Source organism: Hoplias malabaricus, chromosome 15 (genome assembly GCF_029633855.1).
Source record: "Hoplias malabaricus isolate fHopMal1 chromosome 15, fHopMal1.hap1, whole genome shotgun sequence".
In the NCBI taxonomy this organism is placed as follows: Eukaryota; Metazoa; Chordata; class Actinopteri; order Characiformes; family Erythrinidae; genus Hoplias; species Hoplias malabaricus.
This window is the reverse complement of record NC_089814.1, coordinates 8,750,398-8,762,710: the sequence shown is the minus strand read 5'-3', so window position 1 is coordinate 8,762,710 and position 12,313 is coordinate 8,750,398. Positions and strand designations below refer to the sequence as shown.

Below are 12,313 nucleotides of genomic sequence, written 5' to 3'. Positions count from 1 at the left end.
ACCTAAAACCTACACAGACGTAGCCCACTGAAATGACCCTTCTCTATACAGTTATTGTAAACACTCACTATATATAGTTATTATGGCTGTCACTGGGAATACAGCCACGTTCCTGAAAGAAGCAGCAGCAGCAACCACACCCACAGTGAAGCTCTGAACGCTCTCGGCAGAGTGCAGAAAGCTTGCACGTTATCACTAAAACACTGCAGGGAGGCTCAATTTCCTCTGGCCATCAGCCAGGGCTTCAACTCGACTGATCCAGCAAAAACCAACAGCTAACTCAGCTCTGAGTGGGGACCTCAAACCCAGTGACGGCGTAAAACATTTATAGGGCACTAAATAGTGGCTGTGGTTTGTGGGCACCTGCTCTTCCTATATTACTTCTGGATTGAAGGGTATTAACTGGGAGTTTGCTCTCCTGCGCTGCAGTGACAGCCATGACTCTTCTGGAAACACTTTAGACCGGTTGCTGGAACCTTGCTGTGAGCGTCTGCTGGCAGCCAGTTGACTTTAGAGCTTTACAGCCCTTTTCCACTGAGAGATCTCTCTGGTTCTTCAACTGGTTCCTTTCAGGATTCTTGGAACGGTGGTCCTCTCCAGTGAAGCAGCTCCCTCTGTGTTTGCACCAGGTTGATGGGAACCATGGATGTGTCATCGGTGCGGAGGGGGCGCTGTGAGGTTGCTCAGTTCCAGCATTACTATAACACACAAGCCCCAGCCTCTTTTCTTTTCTTTTCTCATAACAATGACCATGACCTGTCCAGTTCCACTGTGTGACAACCATTTGTCTGAGGCTCTGTGCTCTTTCTGCAGCTTCTTTATCTTGATGCAGCCAATGGACGCCATCATGTTTCAAGAACCTGTCTTCTTTGGATACAGCAGGGAACGAAATCTGCTGGTTCGCAAACCAGTTAACGTTGGTGGAAAAACACCGAACTGTTCCTAAGAAGGTTCATGAAAGCGTTATTAATAGAGGCTGGATGATTAGTGCTGGATCGTAATCACCACTCCAGCTCATCCCATGGGCGCTCCATCATGTCAGGAAACCCTGTTCTACAGATCCACAGGCCAAAGCTTTGTGCCCTTAGAGCCCACGCCTTACACGGTTTGCCCTGTGGCTGATGTAAATGAGCAACTGCACAGCTGCATCAGCAGTGAGCGAACCTTGAGGAAGTTACATTCACGAAAACCAGAGTCTGTTTATATAACTCTCGACTGTGCAGTTAAATGCTGCCAAAAAGAAACACAAAGAGGAATGTAAACAATTCAAACCATGACATTTCTTGATTAAAAAAAGTAAATACATCAATCAAGCAAATGAGAGAGCATAAGCAAAGTCATCTGGGGAGAGATCACAGCGTACCGATGCATATTGGCCATGCCCCTCAATGAGGAAACAATGGAAACCTGAGCAGTGTGTGGGAGAGAGAGAGAGAAGGAACTTGGCAGAGTGTAATGATGTTGTTTTCTGTTTAACTAAAATCATAACCAGCCTTCATTAAAGCTTCCAGAACAAGAACTCAGAAGTTGGGTTTTCTTGTTTTCTACATTTTCAACAGGAAATTAAATGAAGGTGTGTTCTGGTACAGTTCAGCTGTAAATAAATAGCACTATCACCATGGCACAAGGTTGGAGAGTCTTTGTGAGGGGCTTTGGGCCGGGCCTTGGGGAGTATCACGGTAAAGCAGTGTATACAAGGTTCTGGAAAACGGTGCCGGTGACTAAAACTGATAACATGACAAAGTCCAGTAAACAACAGTGAATGGTGTTCCCAAAAGACAAGAACACTTCAAAATGAACACCCTTCTTTACACTGGCTCACATTAAGACAGAACTCCCCCTGTTTTAGTGGCTCACTGCTAGACCTTTTCCACCAAATCAACTGCGTTTGTTGAACTGGTTCTCACTGCTACTCAGAAACTGGATAAAGACGTGTGGGCAGCAGAGAGAGTCGGATGTAAACAAATACTTTTGCGATGAAAAGAGCTGCCTGCTCGTATTACGGAAAAACCTGTGTGTATGCACATGTGCTCTCACTATATTACAGGCTTTATCAACATTTCAGCTATAAACCAGTACACAGGGGGAGAAGAAGAAAAAAAACAACAACAACCGTTCCTCCAGGACCACAGTGCACTACAGAACGAGTCACGGTAGCCATTTTGTGTGTCCGATATATTGTCCCAAAGATAACATTAACGGCATTATAACGCCATTCACACTTTTAAAGGGCAATGCACCAGAGGATTTTCCAACAAACGGAAGCTCAAATCAAACATTTCGAGATAAAGCCTCAAAGCTGTGAGCAAAGTCGAGTGACTCTTTTCAACTTCGTTCCTCTCTCTTTGAACCCAAACTCGGCGCTAAACTCAAGACTGCGGTGGGCTACTGGACATCACCAATCAGTGAGCTCACACAGCGCCCCCTCCCTGCGGCTCTCTTCAATGCGCATGAACGAACTCTGGCCTTGTGCTTAATGAACAGAACAGAAATTTGACCCACACACACTTTGAAACACCTCCCTCATTTAAAGATACCCAACCCTAATCCGAACAGCTGAATACTCAGAGACTACACCTCACCACAGCCACAGTGTATTCATTCATATTTAAAGGTTTTCTAGCTCTTTATCTGTGTGTTTTCATCTCTCCTCAGTGATGGGGTTACGTACAGCCTTATAACACACGTCCCCTGAGCTGCATTAATCTATAACCTCTGAGTATAAAAGTACTATTTCTCCTGAACTGTTTAGAGATCCCTGCATCGCTGCAAACGTCTTCCACATTGCACAGAGGCCGTAAAGGAGCGTGTCAACTGCCCCTCAGCCGTCACGACAGGGCTGAAGTGGAAAATGATAAACATGTAGATTTCCCTGTTCTGTGGGTTTGCCACGAGGCGGTCACTGGCTTCATTTTTGAAAAATCCGTACGGTCGATAGCGTGGAAAAACAAAAAACTCTCCAAATGTGGGTACGACGTTCCTGAGGAGCAGCATTCCAAGAAAACCTGATCAGCTTTAATTCAGACATTAAATCTCAGGCAGACTACTGCTTAACATCTTTCAGAACAGGCCCCTGGAGCTCCGCAAATCACTTTTGTGCTGACTATTAAGTTAAATAACCATGCTCTGAATCCACGGCATAAAAGCAGAGACCATTTAAAGGGCCCATATCATGAAAAATCCTATTTTCTCCTGTTCTTTTTAATTAAGAGTTTGATGCAGTATGTAAACATTACCATCTTCAAACACTCATCCAGCACCCAATTAGATTTAAAAACTGGTTTTGTGATGTCATTTTTCATACATATTATACCTGCCTCTGCCTACTGAGCACACAGTAGCGTAGCTGAAGTTATAAGGAGTGTTTCCGCCTGAATAAGACACAGTTCATTTACATACATAGGTTTTAAAAGCACAGTAACTCTAATATTTTGGTTTAAAAAAGTGTGTTATATAGGCCCTTTAAGTTGAATCCTGTGCTGAAGCTACAAAGACACACACACAGACGACTCCACACAGGCTCCAAAGAGAAAACCCCCCTCATTCAGAACCACAGAAGCAATTTGTGAAAAACACCACCTGACATTCCATAGCAGACAGAAACCGAGGAATAAAAGCCCACCCCACGCTCTCCCACCCACACACACCTCTATCTTCATAAGGAGGATTACAGCACAGAGCAGCACTTATGTCAGCATCGTACGATGTACAGGAGTATCATTTAACAGAGTCACACTGGAGACAAAAGGCTGGCTCTGTGTGTGTGTGTGTGTGTGTGTGTATGTGTGTGTGTAGCGGCATCGCTGGCAGGCACGAGCGTCTGGAGCTTTGAAGTCGCCCAATAGCGCTCAAAAAGTCATGCAAAAACAAGCTTTGATCTCTCAGAGGCAAGAGTTGCCTTCTCCAGCACAAACCTCCCTTACAACAGGCAGAGACCGCTCGTATACAGCCCCCGGCAGCAGCAGAGCGCTAATAAACAAACAGTAAACAGAAAAACACAGGTAAACTACACAGAGCTGGAGTTTAACGGTGCTGTAGAACATTAATAAGTAAGTCAAATTTGCAGCGTAGCTGCCTCAACCCCACACAGAGTCGACCTGCCAAGTCTGGGGTCTGATGTTTGCTTCTTCACTCCTGCAGTGGAGCTCCAAGGCTAACGTTGAACCTGCCCCATGCATCACTCATTCAACCATGAACTGTGACTGTAAACCCAAACAGACGTGGAGACACTAGGATACCGGATGGGGCTACATTTCCATGGAGTCCATGAGCAATTTTATATTTGGGGGTGGGGGGTCCTCTCTGTGTTGACCATTGTTAGTAAGGCTGGAGTCTCATCTGCTTCTCTATATTCTGACAGAAGAAGATTGTAGCTCTCTCCCTCAAACACACCATCAAATCCTCACAGCAACAAACTTCCAACATACCCACAGCAAAAGTGGACTAGTGCCACACAACCCTCTACATTCCCCAACAATCCCAGAGTTAGCTTGCGTCCACATTTCTGCACATGAAGTAAAACCGCGCAGCTTCACGAAGCCATGCAGGAGGCCAGACATACTTTCACTGAGCCAAGCCATCTGGAATAAAGAGAAAACGAGGTGCAACTTTGATTTCCGGCCAAACTATTCCTTTAAAGCGCTCTCAAATGCTCCACAGATGCCCATGAGGAGAGAGAGAGAGAGAGAGAGAGAGAGAGAGAGAGGAGTGCAGCACCTTTCTCCAGCTCCTCCTAGGAGAATTACAGAGGACAAGAGTGTATAGCAACGTGCAAAGACACAGCAACAACAATAACAACAACAACTCCCGCTACAAGCCCTGTGGATCAGCTTAATGACGCAGCTCTCATCCACGCACCCAAAACTGTGCTGTCTATATCATTTCTGTAATAAAGCTGCTTTAATTACAACAACATTCATATGAAAACACCTGACTCTTACTCACCACACAACTCCGGAGGGAGAGACTCCACCAGACAGAAGAAATAAGAAAGCTGCAAAGCGCTGGTTGATTTTTTTTTCCTGTCTGGAGTTTGTTTTGGTTTAACCCTCACTTCTGAGTCTTGGTTCCACTCAGTGGTTCTTCCTCATGCTGTCAGGAAGGTTGTCCCATCACTATCTCCCTCTGGGATGCTCTTTAGGGGGCTGGACCCACATGTCTGAGGAGCGTCTGGTGTAAAAAGTCCTATGTTAAAGTGCTACATCAACAATGACCTGCGCTGAACAGGCATCTCGTCCTGAGACGTGGATCACAGGAGATCTATTAATCTCCACGGCTCTGTAGCAAGGCAGGACCAGCGGCTCGAGCTTGTGGCAGGGATAAGACACGGCTCCCTCCCCCTCTGGTTTGTGGAGGTAAAGCCCTACAGAAAAGGCATGCCTGCGGAGAACAGCAGCAAATCGCGACAAAAAAGGGGAGACAAAAAAGGCTCCTTAAAATCCGCCGCTTCCTTTCACTCCCCCTACGGTCACTGTCACTTTGTCTCACGCACCCCTCTTGCGCTTTCTCTCTCTCTCTCGAAGCAACACCACAATTAAATATTTAAGAAGGATCGGCAGCAGAGTAGAGAGAGCAAGCGCTCTTCTCTGTCTCTCTTCCTCACACACACACACACACACACACACACACACACACAGAGAGAGAGAGAAGGTTCAGTGGAGAGAGCGGTCCTGTCACTGTGACAGCTTTAAACAATAGCAGTCAGCTCAGCTGGTCGTGAGAGAGACAGAGAGAGAGAGAGAGACACACACACACACACAGCTGCCATATGACTAGAAATCCATATTATGATCTAATAAAATCAGCGGCTGACAATGAGTAGTGTTTGCCTTCACTTTTAAAAGGCAGCAGTGAGTAAACTTTGCTCCTAGCACCATTAGAGGGCAGCAGTGAGTACTGTTAGTTTATTTGAGGTTTGGTGACTGTACCTATAGAGGACAGTGGTGAATGTTTGTTTATTTGAGCTCCAGCTGTGTGTTGTCAGTTGGTAGCTATTAGATATCGGCAGCTAGAACGCAAGACAGCACAGAGGCATGGCCACTTTAAGACTGTACATTGTTGTATACATTGAACAGAAAGTTAATAAAATTAACTCCCGAGGCGTCTACACAGACCCACAGAAGTAAACATAAGTAAACACTAACAGCAGCATTCCTCCCTTGTGAGATTATTTGTGGCAAGGGTGTGCTATTGTTTATGGGGTCATGGTGGGCTCCACGGTGAGTGGAGGGGGTCTGCTGCCCCAGCTGTCTGCTGTAAATTAGCTCCACGCTTCACAAAGGTTCTCGGACCTCCTCAGTGTGGCAGCAGCAGGAGAAAAATCACAAATCTGCTTTTAAGTACAAGATTTAATCACCACTTTCCTTTAGGGCTGAACGGCATTGCTACATATTGCAAATGCTATTTAAATGTACATACACACACACATATTCAAACAGTACGTTCTAAACTGAAAAGGTAACAATAAAGGACACTTCCTTAAAGGAACACTGCGTAATTTTTTTACCTTAAAATTACAGCTTCAAAATTGCTGTGATGCTTCACTGTCTTGTAATAAGGGGAACAGTGTGTCAGTCATTGCTACACTGGGCTCAGCACTGCAGAAACTGCACTGTGTCATTTGGAGGCGGGTAGGAAGCTAATTCCATCCCTCCCCCTCCACAGTGATTTCAATACAGTGCTGTAACAAAGAATTACAATTACAAAGAGTTGCAATGCAATGGAAAAGCGCCAGTAGACTCCACCACCACCACCACCGGGCTGCGGAGCAGTGGAGCTGTGTTCTATGGAGCTCCGTCCTGTATCTTCGGGATGAGTTGGAGTGGCGCTTGTGATGCAGAACTAATCTTTAAATATCAGAACCTGACCTCATTGGTGCTCAAGTGGCTGTCCCTATATTTCTTAATGTTTTCAAATGATGATCTAAATGTAGTGATATTTTAAAGAGGTCTATTCAGGAGATTATTAATGAGCTTCAGAAAGAGGAAGAGCTTCAGGGGTTTGTCAACCATCAACAGTCCAGAGGGATTTCACACACACGCACACCCCTCCACCCAACACACACACACCCTCCATCCAACACACACACATCGCTCATTTCTGCAACTGTCCAATAAGAAACTGTTACTGAATACAGTCTGTTCATTACAACAGAGAGAGAGAGAGAGAGAAAAAAAGAAAAGGAACTGGGCAGAGTGATGAGGGAGGGGGAGCACGCAACTGAAACATTGTGAGAATGTGTGAGATAAAAAAAATATATAAATAAATATAAAATAGTGTGAAAGGAGGAGGAAGAAAACGCCCATTTTTCTGCATTTGTTAGAATTCACTCTGATCCCTAGCTGAGGTCAGAGGTCTGCTCATGACCATAAAATGTTCAAAGAATACTTCTAGATGAACTTGTCCAGAAGATGGAGCAACACCCCAGTTCGGCCATGTTCGGGTTCCAAATAAACGGAGGGCACTGTGGCTTGATGGTGAGCACATTCACCTCCCAGCGCTGGGATCTTAGGTTCAAGTCCCATCTGAGTGGAGTTTCCATGTTCTCCCTGTGTTTGCATAGGTTTCCTCCTGGATCTCCGGTTTCCTCCAGTCCAAAAGCACGGAGGTTAGGTGAACTAGCTTGTCTAATAACTGTCCTGGTGTGTGTGGGGGGGGTGGGGAATGGTATTCTGTGCAGTGTTGATTGTAAAGCAACCTTGGGTGTCTAGAAAGGTGCTGTATAAGTGTAACTATAAGTAAATAATAAAATAAACCAAACCTTTGTGGGGATGTTAAGGGTTAAATGCAGTTTGTGCCACCATAATATTTTTAAATCAAAGAAATGTCATTACTTTAATATATATTAACACCATTTAACATAAAATGAGGTTTTAACAAACAAATCAAATACCCGTATCGTGTAAAAGTAATTCTCTTCTGCTGTTGCTATGGAGATGGTTAGCCTGGCAAGGGGCTTGTGATTTGTATGCTAACGCTAGCTAAGGTATGTTTATAAAATAAACATAGTTAAAACACACAATACAGGCCGTCCTCAATTTCATTGATCATTTACAAAGTTTAGAAATATTACTCTTATGAAAATTCATATTAAATGCCGTTTTACAGCAGAGTTTAAGGGTTAAATTCGTTTACTTAGGGTGGATGTATATGATATACTCTTAAACATTGTAACTAGCTGTAAGAGATAAGAGAGCCTTATCCATGTGTGAATTTAGAAGATTTGCATATATTTAAATGTGTGAGTTCTTCAAGGACTTTTTAAAATGCTAACTCACATTTCAAAAAGTACATAAACGGCATTTGTGTGTGTGTACCCACCACTACAGCCCTCTGGTAATGTATGTATGCGTGTGTGTGTGTCGTAACTAGTTCTGGATCACAATAATACTGTTTCCTTACCAGACCTGACCGTGCGTTCTGATGACACGCACATTCATTCAGCTCAGATACAATCATCAGTCTATTTCCTGCCCTCCATCGAGGCTGAATTCAATTTTGTTTTCTTCTGCGTACCTACTGCTGCCATTTAAATCAATATTCTCTCTCCTCATTTCCTCGAGGGGGGAGCATCGTTCTGGAAGAGTGAACCCAGCTCTGTTTGGGTGCTCAAAGGGACGTGGACCATTTAAATTACATCAGGTCAATGAGGCAATTGTGTGGAAGTATTCACCCCCTCCTCCTCCTTTACTGAAGCAATGGAAACCAGGAGGAAAACAGCACACACGGCATATATAACCCTCCCCAGCAGTTTGCATACTTTTAATAAAAGCAAAAGCCAAAAATATTTGGAATCGCAGTGGTCCAAGAATTCATAAATGTTTCCAATGGACTGTGCTCCAGATCCAGCCAGCTCCTCTATTATTGATTATTCTCTCTGGCCAACACATAGATGATTGCTAGCACGTGTGAACAACAGACAGGACGTTTTAAACACATTTAGGTGCGTAAGGAGAGTATGATTAAGGATTAATAGCCCTGCTGTGTTTCTTTGAACCAGCAATCCATCTCATTTCTCAAAGTGCAAGAATCCTTTAAGAAAATGGATGGTTCTGGATCTGAAATCTGATTGGTTGCATTAAAACCCATTGTATAATCAATACACAGCTCAATATAACACACCAACATCCACCTCACAATAAGTGAAATCTGCTTCATGTGTTCAACTCATTAAACCTCATCAGACGTTGAAGTCGTGACATTCTAGAGTCATCATGCCCATATTAGGAATTTCCAGGTAAAAGCTTGATTACTGTGGAATAGAAACTTATAGAATTTACCAAAAACTCACCAATCAAAGCTCAGTAGGAAAAATAAATGGTAAAAATCAGGCATTTCTGTACAGACCGTTACCCTCTGAAATGTTGATGGTTCACATTACATACAAGATCATTCAGGTCAAGATATATATTTTGCTGTATGCAATCTAATACTGCTATGCACTGAAATATCAATATTAAACAACCTCTACATCCCCACATACCAGAGAGATGTGTCCAGTGTGTTGGGGGAAAATAACAGCTCAGTGAGTATCAGCCTCCAGTTTGAGGAGCTAGTATTGTTATATAAACCTAAGATAGTCTTATCTTCAAGATAAGACTCGAGATAACTCCAGAGACCAGGGCACTAACAAACAGTGTAATTCTATTACAGAAGCATGGCCCTCCACCTAAATAGGAACCAAGGGAATTAGACCCAGGAAAAATGCTGGAAAACTGTAGATGAATGGTGCAAAATGTTCCAGAAAAAATGACTTTCTTGGTATGTATGTATGTGTGTGTGTGTGTGTATAAATAAATAAATATAAAAGTGTGTGTGTGCGGGTTGGTGGTGGTGGTTACAGTCAGGCATATTTGACCATGGCTGAGCAATTCTGGTTTGAAACTAGGGGTGGGTGGTATCCAGGTTTTTCATACTGCCTCAAAATATCATCACGGTATACGGCATTACCGTAGGGAAGGGTTGCTCTGTCAGACTGCACTGAGCTTTCTCGGTCTATCTGTGAGCACAAATTCGAGTGAATTTAGCTAAAAACAGCCCGATAGTGCACTCCGACACGTGTTGATGATAAAAACCCGTATCTGAGAGAGGGCAAAGTTCAGCAGCTGGTGCTGGAGGAACAGCCATATACCTGTGAACACAAAGTCAAGTGAAGGATTTGGAGTATTTTGCCTGTTTACAGCTCTCTTTGAACCCAAACTCGGCGCTAAACTTACAACTACGATGGGCTACCAGGCTTGTGTTTTTCTACAGCCGTTTTCAGACCGTGACATCAGCAGGCAATTGAGCTCCCACAGCACTCCCTCCCTGTGGCTCTCAAACGCACGTGAACATTTTAGCCTACATTTAAAGACACAGGACAGAAATTTGACACATGACAAACATGCCATAAATACGTTGTTAAATACCACGGTATACGTTATTACCATAACACTGCCCAACACTATCTGAATCTGCACAGAACCAACTACATCAACTCTGGGGGGGACTTTTGAGCTGCAGGTGAGCAGCACAGTGGTGGGTAGAGGTGGGGACCAACAGCACGTTAATTGATCTGGGCGTATTCATAGATCACTGCACAACGTTAGGGGTTTTATTTTTCTTGGCAATATCTTCAAAATCTGTCATTTTCACGAACAGAGCCGAGTGTCTAGGGGGTCAGTACAAGGCAGGATGGGGTTTTAGGAATGTTTCTCCTTCTCATACTACACTGCCATGTTGGAGATGCATGGGTTTGTCCTGGTAGTGAAGGTATACCACAGTACACTACACAATAGATCATGATCCTTTGGCCCTGGACCAAATACCAATAATAAATTACAGTAATATATGACCTCACTGGATACATTAATCACTGTAGACTATATAATAACAATAACACTGTATAATGCAGGATATGATGATTTAAAAAAAAGCACCTTGAGGTTTCCTGTGTGTTTCTATATTATGCAGATGTTAATCCTGTTTAGTGCTAATTAGACATTCCAGCCTGAGGACACTGGGTGTGTCTATGCCTGTGTGTGTGTGTGTGTGTTTGTTTGCCCTTAGGGTAGTATACAGTCGTCTTCTCTGCAGGGGGTAAAGAGCATGTCAATGTGGCAACTGTGAGTGTGTGTGTGTGTGTGTGTTTGGAGACTATTATGGCAGTCTTGACCAAGGACAGGTCAACGGGGGTGGGGTGTCAACTCCATCACAGTTTTCACAGATTTCTGGGTTTTGTTTTGTGGTGGTATCTTGGCCAGAGGAGAATCCAAGCTATTGGAATGCTGGCATGGAAAAGAAGAAACTCCTGTCCTCATTTTAAAGCTTTCCAAACACAGGGAAAGGAAAGAACGCACAGTATCTGCTCAGTTTTTCCAAACTGCTAAATTACTGAGTGTGCAGTGTCTATGCATGACACAGATCTAAAAGCTTTTTTTTGTCCATACTTTTACAGTTAAACGGTTTATTCCTCAAACTCATCTTTAAAAATGAACAAGTTGTAAATCATGATGAGCTGTCAATTTGCATCACAATACATATTTAAAACTTCCTCTGACGGTCCGATTCACTGCTGGTCAAAACGAGTCACAGTACACACTTTACATAAAAAACAGCGCAGAAGGATTTTTTTTTTCTTTTAGCTGTTTTTACTCTGTTCTCTTTCTTCTCCGTTTTTACTCAGTGCTCTTATTTCTCCGCGCTCGTTGTGTCTGTTTCGCTGAGTTTAACCTCGTCTTTGCGCTCTCACATAAACACGAGTCCAGCGCTGTGATTGGACAGACTCAGGCGAGGGGGCGGGGCCATTCTAAAGTCTCTGCACTTGACATCAGAAGCGGAGCAGAAACAGAACGCCTCGTTTATTCCATGTTTTCAGGTTTGTGGGCTCCAAATAAACACATTAATTGGAATAATTTTTCAAAAATCTATAATATTTCCCTTTTAAAATACACTAGAAACTGAAAGCACCAAGTTGTAACATACGTCTCAAGTCCCAGCAGTGTATTTATAATCATATTAATTGCCATTCATAAACATTTCAGACAACTGACTATTCCCCACCAGTGTGAACAACTCTGACTTAATGTGTCTCTAAAACAGAGCATTTCACACCAAACCAAACCCACTTTATTTATATCTGAACCATTAATCAGGGGCTCAAGGGGCTCAGACAGGAGACTTACATTCACGAGACTTAAAAGCCAGTCGTAACCATCTCTGTGAAACTACAGAGGAAAGCTCTGCTCTTCTGAACAAACCAACAGTGCTCATGTCTCCACAAGTGAATTTCACAGATCTTCTGCGTGTCATCCCAGCTCCACAGCTCTTATCTGAG

General features: G+C 43.5%; 1 protein-coding gene across 5 annotated transcripts in view; it reads right to left on the bottom strand.

Moving 5' to 3' along the window:
• sema4d (sema domain, immunoglobulin domain (Ig), transmembrane domain (TM) and short cytoplasmic domain, (semaphorin) 4D) overlaps positions 1-12,313 on the bottom strand; it is an 87,302-nt gene that overhangs the window by 64,706 nt on the left and 10,283 nt on the right. Inside the window, exon 1 of one of the 5 annotated variants that reach the window (XM_066645688.1) lies at positions 4,945-5,328. The exons of 3 other annotated variants lie outside the window; for them this stretch is intronic. The gene's annotated coding sequence lies outside the window, so the exon portion shown is untranslated. Of the gene's footprint in view, positions 1-4,944; positions 5,329-12,313 lie in introns of those variants that run through there. One more of the 5 variants, XM_066645691.1, reaches the window with a different exon arrangement.